The sequence below is a fragment of the Salmo trutta genome, chromosome 32 (assembly GCF_901001165.1).
Source record: "Salmo trutta chromosome 32, fSalTru1.1, whole genome shotgun sequence".
NCBI classification, from domain to species: domain Eukaryota; kingdom Metazoa; phylum Chordata; class Actinopteri; order Salmoniformes; family Salmonidae; genus Salmo; species Salmo trutta.
The window spans coordinates 37,916,950-37,940,519 of NC_042988.1; the positions used below are offsets into that span (position 1 = coordinate 37,916,950).

The window sequence follows — 23,570 nt, forward strand, 5'->3', positions numbered from 1 at the left end:
TGGTGTAATTGCTATTATCAGATGTCATTTCGACAAATGACACTGCACTAGAAGAGCATAGCAGGATATTTAAATCAACACTATGGGGGACTCCAAAATGCAAGGTCTTAGCATAATTCAGAAACAGGGCAATAGTAGGGGAAACGATGACTCAGCCTTGGCCAAATATGAATCAAATATTCTATAACTTCTATAGATTATTTCATTATTTAACCATACCCCGCACCTGCCTGTAACATATAAGAAATATGGTGCTGTTGTCCTTTATGGTGACCCCAATGACCTTAAAGTTGCAAGTGGGTATATCATCTAATGACAATGATTATTTGTGAAAATTGTGGAAGCATTAATGACAACAACAACAAAATATTATATGAATGATATATGTTATGCAGTTTAATGTGACATGTCTAAATCCAACTATTTTGTGGTGTTGTTACACTGGATACAGATGTCAATTCAACTTCTCTATCCAATTGGTTCAACATCATTTCTTGAAATGACGTTGAAACAACGTTGATTCAACCAGTGTGTGCCCAGTGGGGTCTCCCCAAACTTTGATAAGCTCCTCCCATACCCTAAAATGTAACTGGTGTGAATATGAACTTCTAACGTTGCACCCCGTGTTTTGGTTGTCCCTATAATAATACAGTTGGTCGTCCAGTGGGGATACGCGCGCACGAAATCCACCACAGCAGGCACTCCATGTTGACACCCGTGCCTATTTACATGCAGTACACTTCGATAATAGATACCTAAAATCACTGATGCATGCACTGCGAATGCCCGATTAGAAGGAGGATTTTCCCGCGGCTATGCCTATATGTCTGGTTACATACATTAGATCCCCTTCAGGTCGCCGTACGCACTTCCGTGAACAGTGAACGCCCAGGCTTTTGTTCGGAGTGCTTGCCATCAACCACAGCAGCATGACACTCATGAATATCACTCAGAATCACCAGCATGTCATTGAAGAACAATGGGAGGACGCCGGAACGCTGCGTAAAAAAAACGTGCATTTGGTAAAAACGACCAATTGTCTAATTCATTAGACCACAAGGTTAAATGAAATAGGCCGCAACAATAGGGTACAATTGACTGCACAAAGTTATCACATTTATTACATGTGGCCCATTAAAACCAAATTACAATTCACCCAATCAACATCAACAAATGGTGAAGTACAGTAGCAGACATTTGTTTACAGTAGCCCACAGCGTGTGCGTAATTAGAAACCACGGATGTTGTAAATGTGTGCTTGCTTTACATATGCATGATGCAGCCTAATATAACCCGGGGTTTATGAAACCACTAAAAACACATGAACAAATCATGTAGTGTAAATCATAATTATACCGCAAAATCATTCTGGACATATGTTGTGCAAAATTCGTTAGTAACGTCCCTTAGCTGCCAACCTCGCGAGCTATTAATTATCTGGGCCGCAATGCATGCAGGAGGATTGGGGACATTTGGCACAAATTCGATGGACTAATATATTTTCATTGTGTTCAAAATGGTCTATGGTGAAACAACACGTATATATATTTTACCAACCTGAATGCGGAGCCATTGGGATGTGAGAAGGGTAGTATTTTCCTGACGGGAAATGACCGCCATGCTGTACTGAACTGTGGCCGGTGGAGGCGATCCGAGAGGCGGCGCGGTGTACCAACGCGCCCCGCTCCGACAGGAGGTGGGCAGGCGCAGCAAAATCCCGTCCCTCCATACTGGCGAAAGGTGAATAATCCGAAATCCAGCGGGGAGACCAAGATAATCAAATGCAATCCATATAATAATCCTTTATAGGTCTAAGTATTGCATTTAGTTGGTCGAAGGCTTCTCCAGCCAAAAACGTAGCCCCGAATCATCTTTTCTGCAAGAAATAAAAATGAAAAGGGTTTTGATTGACAGAGAGAATGTTTAGAAAATGATAACATTCTAAAGGCCTACAGTTGTTGATGTCATATGCTGGAATAGCGTTACTGTGTTATTTTCCTTACTGTTATATACAGTTATACATGTCACAGGCTGCTTCAGATATTCAGAACTATTATGCAGAAGCAGTGAACGGTTGAGACAAAAGCGTTGTTCAGTCTTCCCTTCCTTGAGGGAGTGTAAACGCTGCAAGAAAACAACACGGGATCAGCAACAATAAGAACAACCACCCAAATCTTTGTTTTCTACAACCGTATACGACGGACCAAGGGTTTAATGCGACTGACAGGCAGGCCTATAGGCCTACTGAAATCTCTATTGATTATGCTATTGAGGGAAAGGCCTTCCTTGATGTAGCACTGAACCCGTTGGAGCCTGGCTTGAACACATCAGGTCTCTCTGTAGTCTGTTCAAGGTCTTACTAAATGTCATCGCCCATAGTTGTGTTATTTTATTCCTACCTTATCGTACAGTTCATCAGAACAATCAATACATTCCTTTAGTCAGCTGTCAATTTTGGCAAATAGTGTTTAATCTGTGGAGACGTGCATTTAGCACATTTCATTAGATAAATTAAGAATTATTGGGACAAGGACATGCTATTGATGAACTAAATGCATGATTTATAAGACAGAATGCTCAAACCGCACAAAATGAAGGATTTTTTTTATTTCCAATTGATTATGCCTAAATGTGCATTCATATATCTAGGTGAACACTGCTCCCTCCTGATCATATGGTCTTTGACTATTCAACCATAATACAGGCATGTTCATTATTAAAAATAAATGTATAGTTGATCATGTATATTTATTCGGCTCGTGTCAAAATGCTGGTCTATGCATAGGCCTAACAATGGAATAGTCTTGGACGGTCCACGCTTGACTGTAACGCGATTATTTCCACGTATGTGAAATATCTGCGAAGTAATTTTACTGAAACCCCCATGTGAAAATTATACATCAAAATGCACGTCGTCCGAAACGTCGTTATCAATTAATCAAGAACTTGTGCGTGTCCAAACTGTCCATGCAAATATCTGCTCTCCAGCTCCTCATCTTTCGTGACCCATTTACGCTTTTATTTCAGGTAATCAAAGAGTAGCAACCCTAATATAACCTCTAGCCTTTAGGCTACTGCATAAATACAATATAGCCTATCACTCGAGCTTTCTCTCTCTCATTATAATCAAGTACAAGAGCATGTAATGTGTATAGGGCTAAACCAATATTCTGTAAAATGTATACATTGGTTATTTTCTTACTTTATTAATTGACTGGACAAGGAATAAGTAAACAGTGCAGCCTAGCCAGCTATTTAAAACAATATTTGCATGGACATTGGAAGTCTTGGCCAAATATTTTAATTAATATAAATCCCTATGTATAAATGCTGTTCAAGTTTCTTCATCGTGAAAGGTTTGATTTTGACATGAAAACTGCTGAATCCCCCAAATTCTAGTACTAAAATCCAAGGTGAATGACCGTGGCGAAGACTGTCTTTGTCTCCACATTTAAACTGCTTGCAGTCAGCCATTAGCCTTGCTACAGTCCTTCACCGGGCTGATATAAAGTCATAAACCGCCCGCCTACATGTGTTTGACGACTAAAACAAGACTATTTAAGAACAACCTGATTGCAAACCTATATTACCTTTTAGAAATGCGAAGACGCCATGGCTATTTGTGGCGAGTGGGCTATGACCATTTTTATTACAGCGTAATAGGGGGAACGCTTTGTGGTTGGTAGCCTAGCTTACTACACAAAGCTGTGTCGGACTCATGCTATGTGAATTTATTCACGAAAACTATCTTGTTTGCTAACAGGTTCAAATGATCGACGCTAATAATTCAGTCGCATTGCATATTTCATTTGCGGAATCCGTTCGGACACAGGAACTCGGATGATAAATCAAATGATCTTTTATTGGGTCGGATCATGCTGCGGGAGAGGCGCCCATCCACATCAAACCTGGCGGGGTGGGAATACACCATAGCAGGGCAACGATTGTAAACATTATTCCCTATACAAATACCACCACGGCGTGGAGGCTATGTTACTAATCCTACATAAACTAAATTGACGGTTGAACCATTTAGAATGATTTGCCAACAGACAATCGAGGTAAATACAAAAATAAATACATGTTAGAGCGTCCATGTAACATGAAATAGGGCGAATTCATTTAATATCAGGTCTCCTGTAAAATAAACGACTCAAGCACTATAATGATTGCTCATTTACAAATTGATTAAATGCGTCGTCGATCAATAAATCTCGACCAACGATTATGCCGCTACATAATGCAGTTTTGTCTTTGTAAAATAAAAATGTAGGAAATAAACTGTAGTCTATTCGGTAGCTCACCTCATGCCAATTGCAAATATGTACTCTAAATATAATTATTGTGTTATAATAATAGTTTGGGCTAGGCCTATTCATTTGGTTTTAAATAACGCCAACCGCATAATTAACATTTTAATTTTAAAAGCCAGACCATAAATAGATATGCGCACAAAGCCTCATATTTACATACATTGAATTTAGACATTGCGTGCAGAATTTAATATTGACCTAGCATACACTTGCTTGCAATTATTACACTGTTATAGCCTAGGTGTGTCATATGTAATTGTGTTGTTTATAAAAATTACCTGGGCTTTTGTAGAATTGTTACATATCCATGAATTATTTATTAGTTAGGCCTGTCATTTCAAATGTTGTGTTCGTGGTCGATATAAAGCCATTTTTAATTTGCTAAGATCAAGAAAATATAAAATACAATTTACTTACTGGTATGTTAAATCCTTGCATAACAATAAATTAGGAAATTAAAAATAAAGGGGAAAAAATACAGACCAAAAATTACGTTCATTTGGACAAAAACGTGTGCCTACGGTTACATCCTATAGGTTTTCATTTGGAGCTGCGCAGTACGTCGTTCAATCTGCTGAAAGCACCGGGATTCGGGCTTCTAGACTACAGAATCGAGGCTCGGATCTCCGAACAGCAATTCTCTTTCCCAGTGCACTGATCAGCTCGTGCCTCGCATCTCGGGGAGGGTAAACACATTCGCCCATTGGCCGGATACCTACATGCTAATGAGCTTGTGCCGCTCGCCCGGGGACACACGAGATGTTGATTGGCCCATATCAAGAGCCAATAGTGTGCGACTGAACAAAGTGATGCGCGCCAGATTTAAAGTTTTACAGTGGGCTTTTTACATGTAGGTTTTAGCGTTTCAACATTTAGCTTACACAAATAGACATACATCCACAAGACCACCGCTAATAATAAAATTTTCACAATAAAGCCCTGTTGTTTGAATCAAAGCAATGTAGGCTATTAGACTAATAAATATAATAAATAATTAGAGAACTTGTTCAGTATGTTAAATGTTAAAATGTATACTGTAGTTGTCCCTTATGATGTGTCTGTCTGTAAGTAATTAAGTACATTTGTCATTCTGGACGTATCTGTAGTTTTCAGAAATTACACATTGTTTTATTAACACTTTTATCAACATTTTTAATGAGACAAGCATGCACTGTCTATCTAGTTATTATGATAAACCTTTTTTTGTGTCCAAAATACAAATCTCCCTAAAATCCTTACATTCAAATGCGCATTTAAAACAGTTAAATAGGCATATTTTGTAATAAAATAATGTATTAAAAATGTCAGTGCCTCGTGGTGGATCAATAGACTAGTTGTTCTGATAAAATATTTGGAATAAGGATGTACAATTACGAAGGTCTATATCTTACGTCTACTACTCAATAATAACTCCTATTTCTGCCTGAAGTGTCTATGAGCACAACAATGAGGTCAGAGCTTTCATGTTGTCACAACTTCAGATAGAAAAGTGTTTCTTCAAAGCATGACAACATGCCTTAAATGCAGGGCTATTATTTCAGAAGGTTATGGGCAGGTGTGTTTAGTTCAACCACCTGCGTTGAAGAAAACTATAGAAGGCATCATCAGTAACAAGTGAACATTTCTCCTGTATTTATTATATATAAAGGGTTTAAAAACGAGTCCCACTCAATAACGTTTTGATTGGCTGGCACATTGCCAGCGCATTGTCACTCACAGAGTGTAAACAAGAGTCTCATTGGCTGCTGTCCTGTCCGCATTGGGCTGTCTGAAAAAAGAAGAAGCAATAACTGGCCCTGCGGTTTCAAGGCGTCCCAGGGTTAGATGATGAAAGGAGATAACGAGACTGTTTCAAGGCGCTCCATACTCGGACCCCATTCGCCCTCGAGCCATATGAGTCAAGCGTGAATCAAAGGGAATACGGCGGGCAGGAAGAGGGGAAGTTAAACGTTATATATATTTTAAATTAGGTTATATTTCGGATAAATGCGATGCAACGATGGTTTAGCAGTAAACGTTTTGAGACAACCGCCGCGAATCACCAGATGATTGGAATACAGCGAGTAGATATAGCGTCTCATAGAGAAAGAAGTGAAACAGCAAGCCCGGAGTCCCTCCTCTCGGAGTTTCAATGGAGAAAATGTAAATGGACCCTTTCACCAATAGGCCTATTTAACAACTAGAAATGTTGTGGCTGCTTGAGGTTTGTCGTATATAGTGTTAAACAAATAGCTGTGCTTGCGAAAATACCGCTGGTTACTTCTGTAAATAATATTTGGATGATCACCACGTAGTTAACATTAAAAAGTATTTGCAATAGCCTTCAATAGATCAGTCGCTGTAAAATGAGAGTAGTATCTATAGCCAAAGCCTACACTCCGCGATCATTGAAATCTGTTGGGATCATTTGTCTGAAAAGAAAACCAGTAGCCTATGCGAGGGAAAGGCATAGTCTGCAACTGTAGACTCTGAAACTGTAAAATATATACGATTGTGCAAAATTGTGTGACTACTGCAATAAAATGTGTTTGTACATACTGTAAAATAATCAAACAGGAGCAAATATGTTGTGTTTACGTGATATAACTTTATTACACGAGACAATATCTACGCTATAAATAGAACATTACATACATTTAATGATGCACTGTATCTTACTGGAAGAATATGCATTTCCGTAATTAAGAGTCATCTAATTTATCAAAGAACATTTAGATGTTTTGTATAGTTATGGAGGAATCATATACATTGAATACTAATGTTGTTTTTTTTTCAACAATAAATAACATGGAGAATTATCTGTATTTTCTTTATTATTTTGCTATTTTATTGTTTACATATACAGACAATACATAACATTCATCTTGGTCACCGTGGCAATAAAAACAGACAGTTATTTTTGACATACATCATTGCAATATTGATTAAACCTAGACCTGCGACTGAACATTAGGTGGGATTGTGGAGGAGCATGGTGTTGATTCTGAGAACTCATCACCATGGTTTCTCTAGGTCGGTGACCCCTGAACTATGGCGACGGCCTAGTTACACCAGTATGCATATGGTAACGGTAGTGGGAAAAGTAAACAGATATTTTACAAGACTAGGACTGGTTATAACCCGTTATACACGATAGGTAAAAATAATATATTCATAAATTGATTCATATTTATCGTTTGTTGCAGCATGTGTAATTTAATATGTAATTCATTATGATATAGTCATAAATATTCGATATTTGTAGATACCCATTGGCTACCTGCAGTTAGCAGCAATTTCAGACTCATTAAGGAATGTACCTCGAGGTAAAATGCAAGCAAGACAAATCGATTAAAACTATCCAGAATATTCTACATTTTACTCAAACACCAATTGACATAAAACCAAACCGTCCACACCTGCCTCAAAATGGATTGGATTTTAATTCAAGTGGATTTATTCAGTCACTTTCATGCCCAGTCCATCAGGACAATACGGAATTGTAGTCCTTATTCAACAAAATGTGACGTAGACCTGCTTAATACTGAAATGTGCATTTAGAAGAGATATGGTGGGCATTGTAGTGCTTCATCTCATTATAACCTCTTTACAACTGTGTGTACGCGCGTACAGGTTGAGAGCACGTTATGGGAGAGGCTGTGGCCAGTCAAAATTCACCACGCGTGCATACATAGGTCGACACACGCACACGCTCACACACGACAAGTGCTTTCTCTCTCCCGTATGAACCGTGTGCCAGTGTGTGCTGCGCTGCCCTATAGCAGGGCACATTGATACTAAATGCGGAGTGACGGATTTCTTACGAAGGATATTGTCCCTGGTCTATGAAGGCTCTGATTGACAATCTCTCCACCTCCCATACATACAGCCAAGGGAACAGGCCCCTTCGTAGCCGTGCACGTAGTGGACACAGCAGCCCATATACCCAAAGATGTTTTGCAACGCAAGACACTTGCTTTTTATATGCAAGAGGCAAATTATGATACATACAAGAAATGTGATTGAAAATAAGCACGTGCAATACACTGTTAAAGCTGTAACACCTCATGCTTGTCATAGCGCATATAGGCGTAACACACGAGGTGCAGTGTCTGTCTGATAAAGGTAGGCCTATATAAGGTGAATTGATCAGTCCCTGCAATGTGTATAGGCTGCATTGAAACGATTGCCTAACAACGTCCTTGTTATTCTTAAGAATATTGTGCTAAATATGTTCTGCTCATGCATTAATAATTAGTGATGTAGGCTATAGGTCTATAAATCCCAGTAAAAACCTAAATATATCAAAATCATAAGAAAAAATAAAGAAAAATTGACATTACTAGGCCTATAGTACATTCAGAAAGTATTAGTAACCCCTTGACTTATTCCACATGTTGTGGTACAGCCCGAATTCAAAATGGATTAAAAATAAATAAATTCACCCATCTACAGAATGTGTAAATTCTTAGACATTTTTGCAAATTTATTGATAATGAAATACAGAAATATCTCATTTACATAGGTATTCACACCCCTGAGTCAATACTTTGTAGAAGCACCTTTGGGCAGCGATTACAGCTGTGAGCTCTTTTGGGTAAGTCCTCTAAGAATTGCCACCTGGATTGTGCAATATTTGGCCAATTATTCTTTTTAAAATTCTTCACGCTCTGTCAAGTTGATTGTTGATCATGGCTAGACAGCCGTTTTTCAAGTCTATCCATAGATTTTCAAGCGATTTAAGTCAGAATCGTAACTAGGCCACTCAAGAACATACATTTTCGTGTTGGTAAGCAACTCAGTGTAGATTTGGCCTTGTGTTTTAGGTTATTGTCCTGCTGAAAGGTGAATTTGTCTTAGGATTTTGCCTATGCTTATAGCTGTATTCCGTTTTGTTTTATGCAACAAAACCTCAATATTATTACTTCAGTGCCTTGTTGAAAATAGGATGCATGTTTTGGAATATTTGTATTATGTACAGGCTTCCTTCTTTTCACTCTGTGGAGTAACTACAATGTTGTTGATCCATCCTCAGTTTCTTATATCACAACCATTAAACTCTGTGTTGTGTGTAGTGTGTAGTGTGTTTTAAAATCACCATTGGCCTCATGGTTGAAATCCCTTAGCAGGTTCCTTCCTCTCCTGCAACTGAGTGTAGGAAGGACGCCTGTATCTTTGGTAGTGACTGGGTGTATTGATAGGTCATTCAAAGCCTAATTAATAACTTCACCATGCTCAAAGGGATATTCAGCATCTGCTTTTTAATGTTTACACATCTACCAATTGGTGTCCTTCTTTGTGAGGCAAAACATCCCTGGTCTTTGTGGTTGAATCTGTGCTTGAAATTCACTGCTTGATTGAGGGACTTCACAGATAATTGTATGTGTGGGGTACAGAGATGGGGTAGTCATAAAAAAATAATGTTATCCACTATTATTGAACATGGAATGAGTCCATGCAACTTATTATGTGATTTGTTAAGCACATTTTTATTCCTGAATTTATTTCGGCTTGCCATAACAAAGGGGTTGAATACTTCTTGATTCAGGACATTTCAGTTTTAAATTTGTTATTTATTTCTAAAATGTTCTACAAACAAAATTCCTCTTTGACATTATGTGGTATTATGTGTAGATCAGTGACACAAAGTCTTAATTTAATCAATTTTAATTCAGGCTGTAACACAACAGAATGTGGAAAAGTAGAGGTATGAGAATACTTTCTGAAGTATGTCTGACACTATTGATCATTTGAGTTTCATTCCAAAACGCTATATACCCATTTTCATAAATGTTGGTAAATGATCTTTTATTGTTTAAAGAACTTGTGAAAGATTGGTGTTTTTCAAAGTAATCACGTCATGGGGTTGTTCAATGACAGACAGTCTATTACTTCATGGTCTCATTTCTGAGAGACAAATATTCATGTTTTTTTGGAAAAGTTATATATCTGCCTCACTGTCAGAGAAATAAGTAAACTGTTTTTTGCACAATTTTTATGTATAAATGACTGTACAGATGATACAATTGTGACATCACTATTTAAATAATATACAAAAGGAATCAATACACTAATGAGATCTGCATTTAAAACATTTACATTTGACATTTTAGTGATTTAGCAGATGCTCTTTGGCAGAGCGACTTACAGTAAGTGCATTGCTCTTAAGATAACTAGGTGAGACGACCACATTACAGTAAAATATACACTATATGAACATTCCATTCCAGCAAACAATGGATATATAGCGTTTTGCAAAAAACAACATTTTAATACACATATAAAATCTATGAATTAAAAATCTGAGAACAGTGATATTTTACACACAGATGAAGGTACCCATAAGCAATATATTTTTGACAAAACACAAATGTGAAAAATTGGTGGAAGTAGCGTTTTGGAAATAACTCTTCAATTGTTCAGGGCCTGTTGCCGTCATGCAGGAACTGATTGCATGCATCCTATAGGCCTACATGGTAAGACATGAAATCTAACACATGTGTTCCGTACCTAATAAACATAGAAAGGTGTGCAAGGACTCAAGGTTTGGCTACAATTCATGTAACAATTAGGCTACTATTGCTATAAAGCCATGAGTGTTTTGGCCCCACATGAAAACATGAACGATGCTAAAGGTGAAGTGTATGTTGGTGGAGGGAATTTTGAGTTTGACGTGTTAATAACTCGGCCAATTGATTCCCATCCGGTATAGTGGGTTTGTCAGTAATAAAATGCACAAGGTTAAAATTAAGATTAAGAAGAGTTTGGGGAACAAAACTCTTAAAGACGAGCATGAACTACCGACAGCCCCCTTTCATTGAAACCTGTGTTGGGGAAGAGAAATTCACTGCATCAAAAATGTTGAGTAATAAAAAGAGAACTACATCTATAGGAATCCAAGCATAGGACTACATACACTATATATGTATGTAGACGCGCCTTCAAATTAGTGAATTTGGCTATTTCAGCCACACCCGTTGCACACAGCCATGCAATCTCCATAGACAAACAGTGGCAGTAGAATAGCCCGTTCTGAAGAGCTGTGACTTTCAACGTGGCACTGTCATAGGATACCACCTGTCCAACAAGTCAGTTAGTCAAATTTCTGCCCTGTTAGAGCTGCCCCAGTCAACTGTAAGTGCTGTTATTGTGAAATGGAAACGTTGAGGAGCAACAACGGCTCAGCCGTGAAGTGGTAGGCCACACAAGCTCACAGAACGGGACCGCCAAGTGCTGAAGCACGTAGTGCGTAAAAATTGTCTGTCTTCGGTTACAACACTCACTACCAAGTTCCAAACTTCCTCTGGAAGCAATGTCAGCACAAGAACTGTTCGTCGTGAGCATCATGAAATGGGTTTCCATGCCCGAGCAGCCACAAACAAGCCTAAGATCATGTGCAATGCCAAGCGTCGTCTGGAGTGATGTAAAGCTTGCCGCTATTGGACTCTGGAGCAGTGGAAACGTTCTCTGGAGTGATGAATCACGGTTTACCATCTGGCAGTCTGACGGATGAATTTGGGTTTGGAGGATGCCAGGAGAACACTACCTTTCCCAATGCTTAGTGCAAACTGTAAAGTTTGGTGGAGGAGGAATAATGGTCTGGGGCTGTTTTTCATGGTTTGGGCTAGGCCCCTTAGTTCTGATGAAGGGCATCTTAACGCTACACCATACAATGACATTCTAGACAATTCTGTGCTTCCAACTTTGTGGCAACAGTTTGTGGATGGGCCTTTCCTGTTTCTACATGACTAGGCCCCCTCGTACAAGCGAGGTCCATACAGAAATGGTTTGTCGAAATCGGTGTGGAAGAACTTAACTGGCCTGCACAGATCCCTGACCTCAACCCTGTCAAAAACCTTTGGGAGAATTGGAACGCTGACTGAGAGCCAGGCCTAATCGCCCAACATCAGTGCCCAACCTCACTAATGCTCTTGTGCCTGTATGGAAGCAAGTCCCCGCAGCTATGTTCCAACATCTAGTGGAACCCTTCCCAGAAGAGTGAAGGCTGTTATATTAGCAAAGGGGGACCAACTCCATATTAATGCCCATGATTTTGGAATGAGATGTTCGACGAGCAGGTGTCCACATACTTTTGGCCATGCAGTGTACCTACACTGCGACGGAAAACTGTAATTTATGCGGTCATTTTAGGTATTATCAACAGTAAAAAACGTTGAAACGTTTTACTGCAGCATACTGTTAATTATGGTGTATTGTGGGGAAATTTCTGTATTTCAAATAGTACTGTAATTCCATCCCACAGAATACAGTACCATATATCTTTGGAGCGCCAAAATCCTTTTGACCAGTAGTGGGTGCATGGTATTGTTGTTTCTGTCTCGTTAACATATTTTGAGGTGTGCCTTGTAAGAGGCTATATTTGTTGCACCCCATGAGTGAGAATGCTGTACCAATTATACTCCTATGTGGCTAAAGTTCCCCATCAATTAAAAATGTATAGGGGACTGATTGAAGTGTTAGCAAGTCTTGAACGTTAAGTGGTTAAGCATTTAGCTATATCCTTTTGATCTATTTTTCCCTGTAGTTGATGCCAGTTTGGAAGCCGTCGTTAAGGCCTCTAGAAGTGCAAGTGATATAAAACACCAAATATAACTGATATGCTGTAATATGTAAACACTTAGTAGCAAACCTGCTTGCACCAATCCTATGTAATTACAGTAAAATACTGTGAAATACAAACCCCTACCATCAATAAATGTAATTCATTCATCCATGTATTCATTCATTCCAATTTCAGTAGCGTTTAGTTTTTTACAATATGATACAATCAATTTTACAGTATTGTACTGTGTGTTATTACACAGTACTGGTCTTGATAACGTATTCATATTACAACAGATGTACTGTATATGAAATACAGAATTTTTCTTGCCACCGAGCTGCCTGTAAGCTACTGTCAAATTATACCCTATAGGCTAAACCATCAATTGAACGGGGTCCGTTGTTTTCTGATGTGTGAATCTCTTACTACCGTTAATGCCACAGCTACAGGCTCAGCTCTTGGTTAGGCATGGGACACTAGTGCTGATTGAATCTGATCATCAACGCATACACATAGTTTTAATATGAAGTAGAATTATGCAAAAGAGAATAAGCCTTCTGAAATGGACACCTTGCATGTGAGAATAATGCTGTCAGGCCCCGATTCCGACCCAGTTAAGAGCACATAAATGGAACGTAATTCTGTGAACTTTTCTCTCTATGCGTATTCTGACCTTGAATTTAAGCATGCGAATAGTGTGCTATTCACCCGCTATTCATTTTGGGTGGAGATAGAAGAAATGAAGGTGTGGCAGAGGTGTGTAACAGATAAGCCGTATTCTGACCTTGACTTAATTCCCTCATAATTCCACCACCTTTACGCGTGAGGGAACCATGAATAAGGTCGAGCGAACCTGACGGTTCCAAGTGGAAAAAGTATCTACTTTTTTTTTCTGATAGAAACAACAGCATTCTCCATGCACTGTAATTTATAAATGGATAAGTGCTATTGATTAGAGCTAGGCAAATAAGTCATCCATTTGGAGAAGGGGATTGTAAAATACACATAGTAATTGTTTTAGATCACTTTTCCTTATGATCCTGGAGACGAATGTGAAACTAGCCATATGGAAGCAAACTGAAAATCATATCAACAGGACATGTATTGTGGACCCTTTTCCACTGTGAAATAGGCTATAAAGAGCTGTGCCGTTATTCCACATTTTGAATGTGTGCCCTCGTAATTTGCATGAATGAAATTTGGACACCCAAACTATAGACTTCTGTAGCGCTGAACCTGCCAAGGTGATGTGTGTGCTTTAGAATGTTTTAATTCTAGCCTATGCCTGGGCACATACATTACCGGTCAAAAGTTTTACAACATCTACTCATTCAAGTGGTTTCTTTATTTTTACTATTCTACATTGTAGAATAATAGTGAAGACCTCAAAACTATGAAATAACACATATGGAATCATGTAGTAACCAAAAAAGGGTTAAACAAATCAAAATATATTTTATATTTCAGATTCTTCAAACAGCCACCCTTTGCCTTGATGACAGCTTTGCACACTATTGGCATTCTCTCAAAGGTAGGGATGTATACAGAAGATAACACTATTTAGTAAAAGACCAAGTCCATATTATTAAGAACAGCTCAAATAAGCAAAGAGAAACACAGTCCATCATTAGTTTAAGACATGAAGGTCAGTCAATATGGAACATTTCAAGAACTTTGAGAGTTTCTTCAATGCAGTCACAAAAACCATCAAGCGCTATGATGAAACTGGCTCACGAGGACTGCCACAGGAATGGAAGACCCAGAGTTACCTCTGCTGCAGAGGATAGTTCATAGAGTTACCAGCCTCAGAAATTGCAGCCCAAATAAATGCTTCACAGAGTTCAAGTAAGAGACACATCTTAACATCAACTGTTCCGAGGAGACTGTGTGAATCAGGCTTCATGGTCGAATTGCTGCAAAGAAACCACTACTACAGGACTCCAGTAAGAAGAAGAGACTTACTTGGGCCAAGAAACAAGAGCAATGGACATTAGACTGGTGTAAATCTGTCCTTTGGTCTGGAGTCCAAATTGAAGATTTTTGGTTCCAACCGCCGTGTCTTTGTGAGACGGGGTGTGGGTGAACAGATGATCTCCGCATGTGTATTTCCCACCGTAAAGCATGGAGGAGGGGGTGTTATGGTGTGGGGGTGCTTTGCTGGTGACACTTTCTGTGATTTATTTAGAATTCAAGGCACATTAACAGCATGGCTACCACAGCATTCTGCAGTGATACGCCTTCCCATCTGGATTGGGCTTAGTGGGACTATCATTTGTTTTTCAACAGACAATGACCCAACACACCTCCAGGCTGTGTAAGGGCTATTTTACCAAGGAGAGTGATGGAGTGCTGCATCAGATGACCTGGCCTCCACAATCCCCCGACCTTAACCAAATTGAGATGGTTTTGGATGAGTCAGACCGCAGAGTAAGGAAAAGCAGCCAACAAATGCTCAGCATATGTGGGAACTCCTTCAAGACTGTTGTAAAATCACTCCAGGTGAAGCTGCTTGAGAGAATGCCAAGAGTGTGCAAAGCTGTTATCAAAGCAAAGGGTGGCTCATTTGAAAATCTAAATATAAAACATTTTGATTTGTTTAACACTTTTTTGGTTACTACATGATTCCATATGTGTTATTTTATAGTTTTGATGTCTTCACTATTATTCTACAATGTAAAAAATTGTAAAAATAAAGAAAACCCTTGAGTGAGTAGGTGTTCTAAAACTTTTGACCGTAGTGTAGATTTATAACTGTCACTTTTGTGTTAGTTTTCTTCAATTTGTAGCTTACATTTTGCATCATTCCATTCCGTTAACCTTTCTTTCCTCTGTCACTTCCTGGTAGTGTTCCTGAGGGTCGCTAGCATTAGTGGATCATATTAGGCTAACTTTGTGCAGTAATTTGGGACATGTAGCCTATTTGGATTATTAGGAAATCAGACAACACATATCAGTTTAAACCTAGAGAGCGTTGGGCCAGTAACCGAAAGGTCGTCTGGTTTGAATCCCTGAGCTGGCAAGGTGAAAATAATCTGCCGTTCTGCTTTTGAGCAAGGCAGTTAACCCCCAACAACTGCTCCCTGGGCGCCGATGATGTCGATTAAAGCAGCCCTCTGCATCTCTCTGATTCAGAGGAATTGGGTTAAATGCTGAAGACACATATCGGTTGAATGCATTCAGTCATCCATCTGACTAGGCATCCCATTCTCTACACTTTTTTCCACCTTCCAATATTTCATGGATTGATCTTGAATATGACAACTTTCAGGATTAATTAAACCACGTCATCAATCTATTTAGTGTGTAAAGGCTCTCCAAACCGTTTTTTTTAATGATTCTACATACTTTCCTAACCCTAAAATGTGCCTAAATCAGACTATTTTAAATCTACCAGATTTAAAACGGGGAGGAAGATGCATAGAGGGCATTCTTTCATTGATCCCTATTTTCGGAACCTGTTCTCTCTAATTCTAATTAAATGCACTGTATTTAAAGAGATGACATAACATAAATGTACTGAAAACCTATTGAATGAAACTCCACGAGTAAACCTGTTGGCCAACAAGTGGGAGGGTTTCAGCAGTTGAATTACATTTATTCAGTGCAGGCAAGGGATCCACGCCTGCAAAGCACCTTCATAAGGTAAGTTTGAATACCATCTACTGAGAAGTGCGTAGTAAAGGCGTGCGTAAGAAAGGCTTCATTTCCTAAATGGGAATCTGGCCCTCAGTGCATTGGGAGAATCTGGGGCCATTTCAACATGCTAAAAAGGAAAGGACATCGCCATGGGATCTTACCTATAGGCCTATCTGGAAGATATGATTGTCAACCTGTTACTAGGAATGTATTTATTTTCTATAAACGATTATACACAACCAACCTTTACTTACATGAAGAATATTGGAATCTCTCTGTGTGTCTGGCAACCTGACTCTTTTTTGTGCCAGGCATGGCATGTCATCAAATATGCAAAGTCATTTTTCTGATTACATCAGGGGAAAATCCAAACGAATTAATAATTTAACCCAATGACAATACATTCAATTATTTGTATAAATAAAATCCTTAAACATGCTAATTATTATCATTAATATTCATAATTGTTATAGTTGTTTGACTTGATACTTTTAACCATATTTTATGCCTTAATACAAAGTGGCAAAGAAATGTCTGACATGGTAGAAACCCTGTTGGTCTTTGTACTGATTGGGATTTATACATATTATTGTGGCAAATTATGCCAACATGGTCAGTAGAGGGGTTAGTCGTATGAACGTCACAGTAAAATCGAGAAGCTAGTAATAAAAATGGAATAGAAAATCTAAGCTTTAGTCCATTCGTACTTCAGAATTCCAGCTGAGAATGGTTCATTGATTCACTGCATGTTCGCTTCTTGTGGCTAGACAATTAGAAATGTAGCCTACCATATTAAAAAAATTCTGTTCCATCATTCACCACCACAAAGTTGCTGAAACACAAACTATTGACAGTTAACCATGTTACAGTCAAATTAATCAATACCATACTCTGCAGTCGTTTTGCTTGTTTAATGCATAAAAAAGCATAATTTCATTTAACTGACAAGAAACTTGGATTCTAAAGCAACAGTGTTCTTTCCAATTTAAAAACAAAACAAATGGGTGTCACTATGTTTTACACCCTTCCGTTTCAACGGGTTTGGATTGTGAGCTGGTTCTTCAGAAACGGCCAGATCTTTCTGTGGATGCAGAACTCTCCCAACCTAAATGGCCGCGAGTTCTCTGCTCCCTTTATCTCGACATACTGCTGTTCTCTCCAGACAAAAGGCTGGGGAGCCTCGTGAGAACCTCCATCAGACAAGCAACCCATCTCGGTCTAATCGACATTTCAGCACACATCGAATTATATCTACGGAAGATTTCAGTAATCCTTTTAAATGAGTGGGACGCAAAATCCGTCGACACCCTGTACTGAGTTTGCATGTTAGAAATGAAAGAAACAAACGTTTAGCTCTAGGCTACTATATTAGATTGTCAGTCGTTGCTACATTTCAGCATACCCCAGCAGCCTACAGCGCCCCTTAAACTCCTAGCAACAATCCACAAACAACTAGTCTATCGAGTGACGTTCCACTCCAAAGTAAAAAACCTTAAATGTAAAAACGAATTGCTTAGAAAGCCATTATATAAAGATGCATCTAGCACCGTCTGCAGGGAATTCATTAAGTTATGTCCCCTAAATTGAAGAATTGTCTTGTTAAAGGCAAATTTCCTTGTTTCTGAAATATCTCCGGAGATTTGTATCTCTTCACAGACTCAGAGATCCCTGACGTCATACTAGTAACTCCTTCATTACCGATGAGGAGCGGTGTCGCGCTTCCATTTCCTGTCAACCACTCAGGACAAATATCCTCAATCAAAATTGAATGAATTGAATTGGACAAACAACAGTGTCTTCAAATTTAGAATACATGTATTAGTCAAAGAAGTCAGACGCAGGCCTAAGATAAACTGGCATGACAGCAGGATGAGACGTCCAAGAAAGTAGCGTAGGCTAATAAAATAGTTTATTCATTTATTTTCAAACTATGATTTATATCATAGGCCTAATCCCAGTTAAATATTTGACTTGAGTAAAAATACCACATATTCTTATTTAGGCTACTTATTAAAACACCATCACATTAGCAGTGCACTACTTTTAACAGAGCCCTGTTGGTAAAGCAGTGCAGAGAGAGTAGGTGCATTTGGGACACAGTGAGAACACAAATACACATCTTTAAAAATTCTCACAAAAGAATGCATTATACTTATACTTGTATTGCATACAAATATTCCCCTAATGGTAGTAGTATCATCCCTAATGGTAGTAGTATCATCCCCCTAATGGTAGTAGTATCATCCTCTAATGGTAGTAGTATCATCCCTAATGGTAGTAGTCATCCCCTAATGGTAGTAGTATCATCCCTCTAATGGTAGTAGTATCATCCTCTAATGATAGTATCATCCCTCTAATGGTAGTAGTATCATCCTCTAATGGTAGTAGTATCATCCCCTAATGGTAGTAGTATCATCCCTCTGGTAGTAGTATCATCCTCTAATGGTAGTAGTATCATCCCTCTAATGGTAGTAGTATCATCCCTAATGGTAGTAGTATCATCCCCTAATGGTAGTAGTATCATCCCTCTAATGGTAGTAGTATCATCCCCCTAATGGTAGTAGTATCATCCTCTAATGGTAGTAGTATCATCCCCCTAATGGTAGTAGTATCATCCCCCTAATGGTAGTAGTATCATCCCTCTAATGGTAGTAGTATCATCCTCTAATGGTAGTAGTATCATCCCCTAATGGTAGTAGTATCATCCCCTAATGGTAGTAGTATCATCCCTCTAATGGTAGTAGTATCATCCCTAATGGTAGTAGTATCATCCCTAATGGTAGTAGTATCATCCCTAATGGTAGTAGTATCATCCCCTAATGGTAGTAGTATCATCCCTCTAATGGTAGTAGTATCATCCCTCTAATGGTAGTATCATCCTCTAATGGTAGTAGTATCATCCCCTAATGGTAGTAGTATCATCCCCTAATGGTAGTAGTATCATCCCTCTAATGGTAGTAGTATCATCCCCTAATGGTAGTAGTATCATCCTCTAATGGTAGTATCATCCCCTAATGGTAGTATCATCCTCTAATGGTAGTAGTATCATCCCTAATGGTAGTAGTATCATCATCCTCTAATGTGTAGTAGTATCTCCTCTAATGGTAGTTATATCCCTCCCTAATTAGTAGTGAGAGTAGTATCTCCTCTAATGTAGTATCATCCCCTAATGGTAGTAGTATCATCCTCTAATGGTAGTATCATCCTCTAATGGGTATAGTTATCATCCCTCTAATGGTAGTATATCATCCCCCTAATGGAGTAGTATCATCCTCTAATGGTAGTAGTATCTCCCCCTATGGTAGTAGTATCATCCCCTCTAATGGTATAGTATCATCCCCCTAATGGTAGTAGTATCATCCCTCTAATGGTAGTAGTATCATCCCCCTAATGGTAGTAGTATCATCCTCTAATGGTAGTAGTATCATCCCCCTATGGTAGTAGTATCATCCCTCTAATGGTAAGTATCATCCCCCTATGGTAGTAGTATCATCCCCTATGGTAGTATCATCCCCTAATGGTAGTAGTATCATCCCTCTAATGGTAGTAGTATCATCCCCCTAATGGTAGTAGTATCATCCCTCTAATGGTAGTAGTATCATCCCCCTAATGTAGTAGTATCATCCCTCTAATGGTAGTAGTATCATCCCCCTAATGGTAGTAGTATCATCCTCTAATGGTAGTAGTATCATCCCTCTATGGTATAGTATCATCCCCTAATGGTAGTAGTATCATCCTAATGGTAGTAGTATCATCCCCTAATGGTAGTAGTATCATCCCTCCTAATGGTAGTAGTATCATCCCCCTAATGGTAGTAGTATCATCCCCCTAATGGTATAGTATCATCCTCTAATGGTAGTAGTATCATCCCCTAGGTAGTAGTATCATCCCCTAATGGTAGTAGTATCATCCCCTAATGGTAGTAGTATCCCCCTAATGGTAGTAGTATCATCCTCTAATGGTAGTAGTATCATCCCCCTTCATGGTAGTAGAATCATCCCTGTAATGGTAGTAGTATCATCCCTCTAATGGTAGTAGTATCATCCCCTAATGGTAGTAGTATCATCCTCTAATGGTAGTAGTATCATCCCCTTGGTAGTAGAATCATCCCTGTAATGGTAGTAGTATCATCCCCTAATGGTAGTAGTTATCATCCCCTAATGGTAGTAGTATCATCCTCTAACGGTAGTAGTATCATCCTCTAATGGTAGTAGTATCATCCCTCTAATGGTAGTAGTATCATCCCTATAATGGTAGTAGTATCATCCCCTAATGGTCGTAGTATCATCCCTATAATGGTAGTAGTATCATCCCTCTAAGGTAGTAGTCATCCCCCTAATGTAGTAGTATCATCCTCTAATGGTAGTAGTATCATCCTCTAATGGTATAGTATCATCCTCTAATGGTAGTAGTATCATCCCCCTAATGGGAGTAGTATCATCCCTCTAATGGTAGTAGTATCATCCCTAATGGTAGTAGTATCATCCCCCTAATGGTAGTAGTATCATCCCCTAATGGTAGTAGTATCATCCCTCTAATGGTAGTAGTATCATCCCCCTAATGGTAGTAGTATCATCCCCCTAATGGTAGTAGTATCATCCCTAATGGTAGTATATCATCCCCTAATGGTAGTAGTATCATCCTCTAATGGTAGTAGTATCATCCCCCTAATGGTAGTAGTATCATCCCCAATGGTAGTAGTATCATCCCCAAGGTAGTAGTATCATCCATCTAATGGTAGTAGTATCATCCCCCTAATGGTAGTAGTATCATCCTCTAATGGTAGTAGTATCATCCCCCTAATGGTAGTAGTATACCCCTAATGGTAGTATATCATCCTCTAATGGTAGTAGTATCATCCCCCTAATGGTAGTAGTATCATCCCTCTAATGGTAGTAGTATCATCCCCCTAATGGTAGTAGTATCATCCCCCTAATGGTAGTATATCATCCCCTAATGGTAGTAGTATCATCCCCTAATGGTAGTAGTATCATCCCCTAATGGGATAGTATCCCCCTAATGGTAGTAATCATCCCCTAATGGTAGTAGTATCATCCCTATGGTAGTAGTATCATCCCCTAATGGTAGTATATCATCCCTAATGGTAGTACATCCCTCTAATGGTAGTAGTATCATCTCCTCTAATGTAGTAGTATCATCCCTAATGGTAGTATATCATCCCCTAATGGTAGTAGTATCATCCTCTAATGGTAGTAGTATCATCCCCCTAATGGTAGTATCATCCTCTAATGGTAGTAGTATCATCCCCTAATGGTAGTATATCATCCCCCTAATGGTATAGTATCATCCCCTAATGGAGTAGTATCATCCCCTAATGGTAGTAGTTATCATCCCCTAATGGTAGTAGTATCATCCTCTAATGGTAGTACTATCATCCCCTAATGGTAGTAGTATCATCCCCTAATGGTAGTAGGATCATCCCCTAATGGTAGTAGTATCATCCCCCTAATGGTAGTAGTATCATCCCCCTAATGGTAGTAGTATCATCCTCTAATGGTAGTAGTATAATCCCCTTAATGGTAGTAGAATCATCCCCCTAATGGTAGTAGTATCATCCTCTAATGGTAGTAGTATCATCCCCCTAATGGTAGTAGTATCATCCCCTAATGGTAGTAGTATCATCCCCCTAATGGTAGTAGTATCATCCCTCTAATGGTAGTAGTATCATCCCCCTAATGGTAGTAGTATCATCCTCTAATGGTAGTAGTATCATCCCCCTAATGGTAGTAGTATCATCCTCTAATGGTAGTAGTATCATCCCCCTAATGGTAGTAGTATCATCCTCTAATGGTATAGTATCATCCCCTAATGGTATAGTATCATCCCTCTAATGGTAGTAGTATCATCCCCAATGGTAGTAGTATCATCCCTCTAATGGTAGTAGTATCATCCCCTAATGGTAGTAGTATCATCCTCTAATGGTAGTAGTATCATCCCTCTAATGGTAGTAGTATCATCCATCCCTAATGGTAGTAGTATCATCCTCTAATGGTAGTAGTATCATCCCCCTAATGGTAGTAGTATCAAAAAGTAACCCCTAATCATCCCTCTAATGGTAGTAGTATCATCCCCTAATGGTAGTAGTATCATCCCCCTAATGGTAGTAGTATCATCCCTAATGGTAGTAGTATCATCCCCCTAATGGTAGTAGTATCATCCCCTAATGGTAGAGTATCATCCCCTAATGGTAGTTATCATCCCCTAATGGTAGTAGTATCATCCCTAATGGTAGTAGTATCATCCCCTTCATGGTAGTAGAATCATCCCTGTAATGGTAGTAGTATCATCCCTCTAATGGTAGTAGTATCCCCTAATGGTAGTAGTATCATCCCTCTAATGGTAGTAGTATCATCCCCTAATGAGTAGAATCATCCCTGTAATGGTAGTATATCATCCCCTAATGGTAGTAGTATCATCCCCTAATGGTAGTATATCATCCTCTAACGGTAGTAGTATCATCCTCTAATGGTAGTAGTATCATCCCTCTAATGGTAGTAGTACATCCCTATAATGGTAGTAGTATCATCCCCTAATGGTAGTATATCATCCCTAATGGTAGTAGTATCATCCCTCTAATGGTAGTAGTATCATCCCCCTAATGGTAGTAGTATCATCCTCTAATGGTAGTATATCATCCTCTAATGTAGTAGTATCATCCCTCTAATGGTAGTAGTATCATCCCCCTAATGGTAGTAGTATCATCCTCTAATGGTAGTAGTATCATCCCCTAATGGTAGTAGTATCATCCCCCTAATGGTAGTAGTATCATCCCTCTAATGGTAGTAGTATCATCCCCCTAATGGTAGTGTAGCATCCCCTAATGGTATAGTATCATCCCCTATGGTAGTAGTATCATCCCTATAATGGTAGTATCATCCCTCTAATGGTAGTAGTATCATCCCCCTAATGGTAGTAGTATCATCCCTCTAATGGTAGTAGTATCATCCCCCTAATGGTAGTAGTATCATCCCTCTAATGGTAGTAGTATCATCCCCCTAATGGTAGTAGTATCATCCCTCTAATGGTAGTATCATCCCTCTAATGGTAGTAGTATCATC

The 23,570-nt window shown here is 39.0% G+C and overlaps 1 long non-coding RNA gene across 1 annotated transcript; it reads right to left on the minus strand.

Moving 5' to 3' along the window:
* Positions 1-914: 914 nt before the first annotated feature.
* Positions 915-5,093, minus strand: LOC115171831 (uncharacterized). Its single transcript, XR_003871258.1, has 3 exons — positions 4,731-5,093; positions 1,558-1,876; positions 915-998 (listed from the first exon to the last, which is right to left on the minus strand). It is a non-coding gene; the product is annotated as an uncharacterized LOC115171831 (long non-coding RNA).
* Between the last annotated feature and the right edge of the window lie 18,477 nt (positions 5,094-23,570).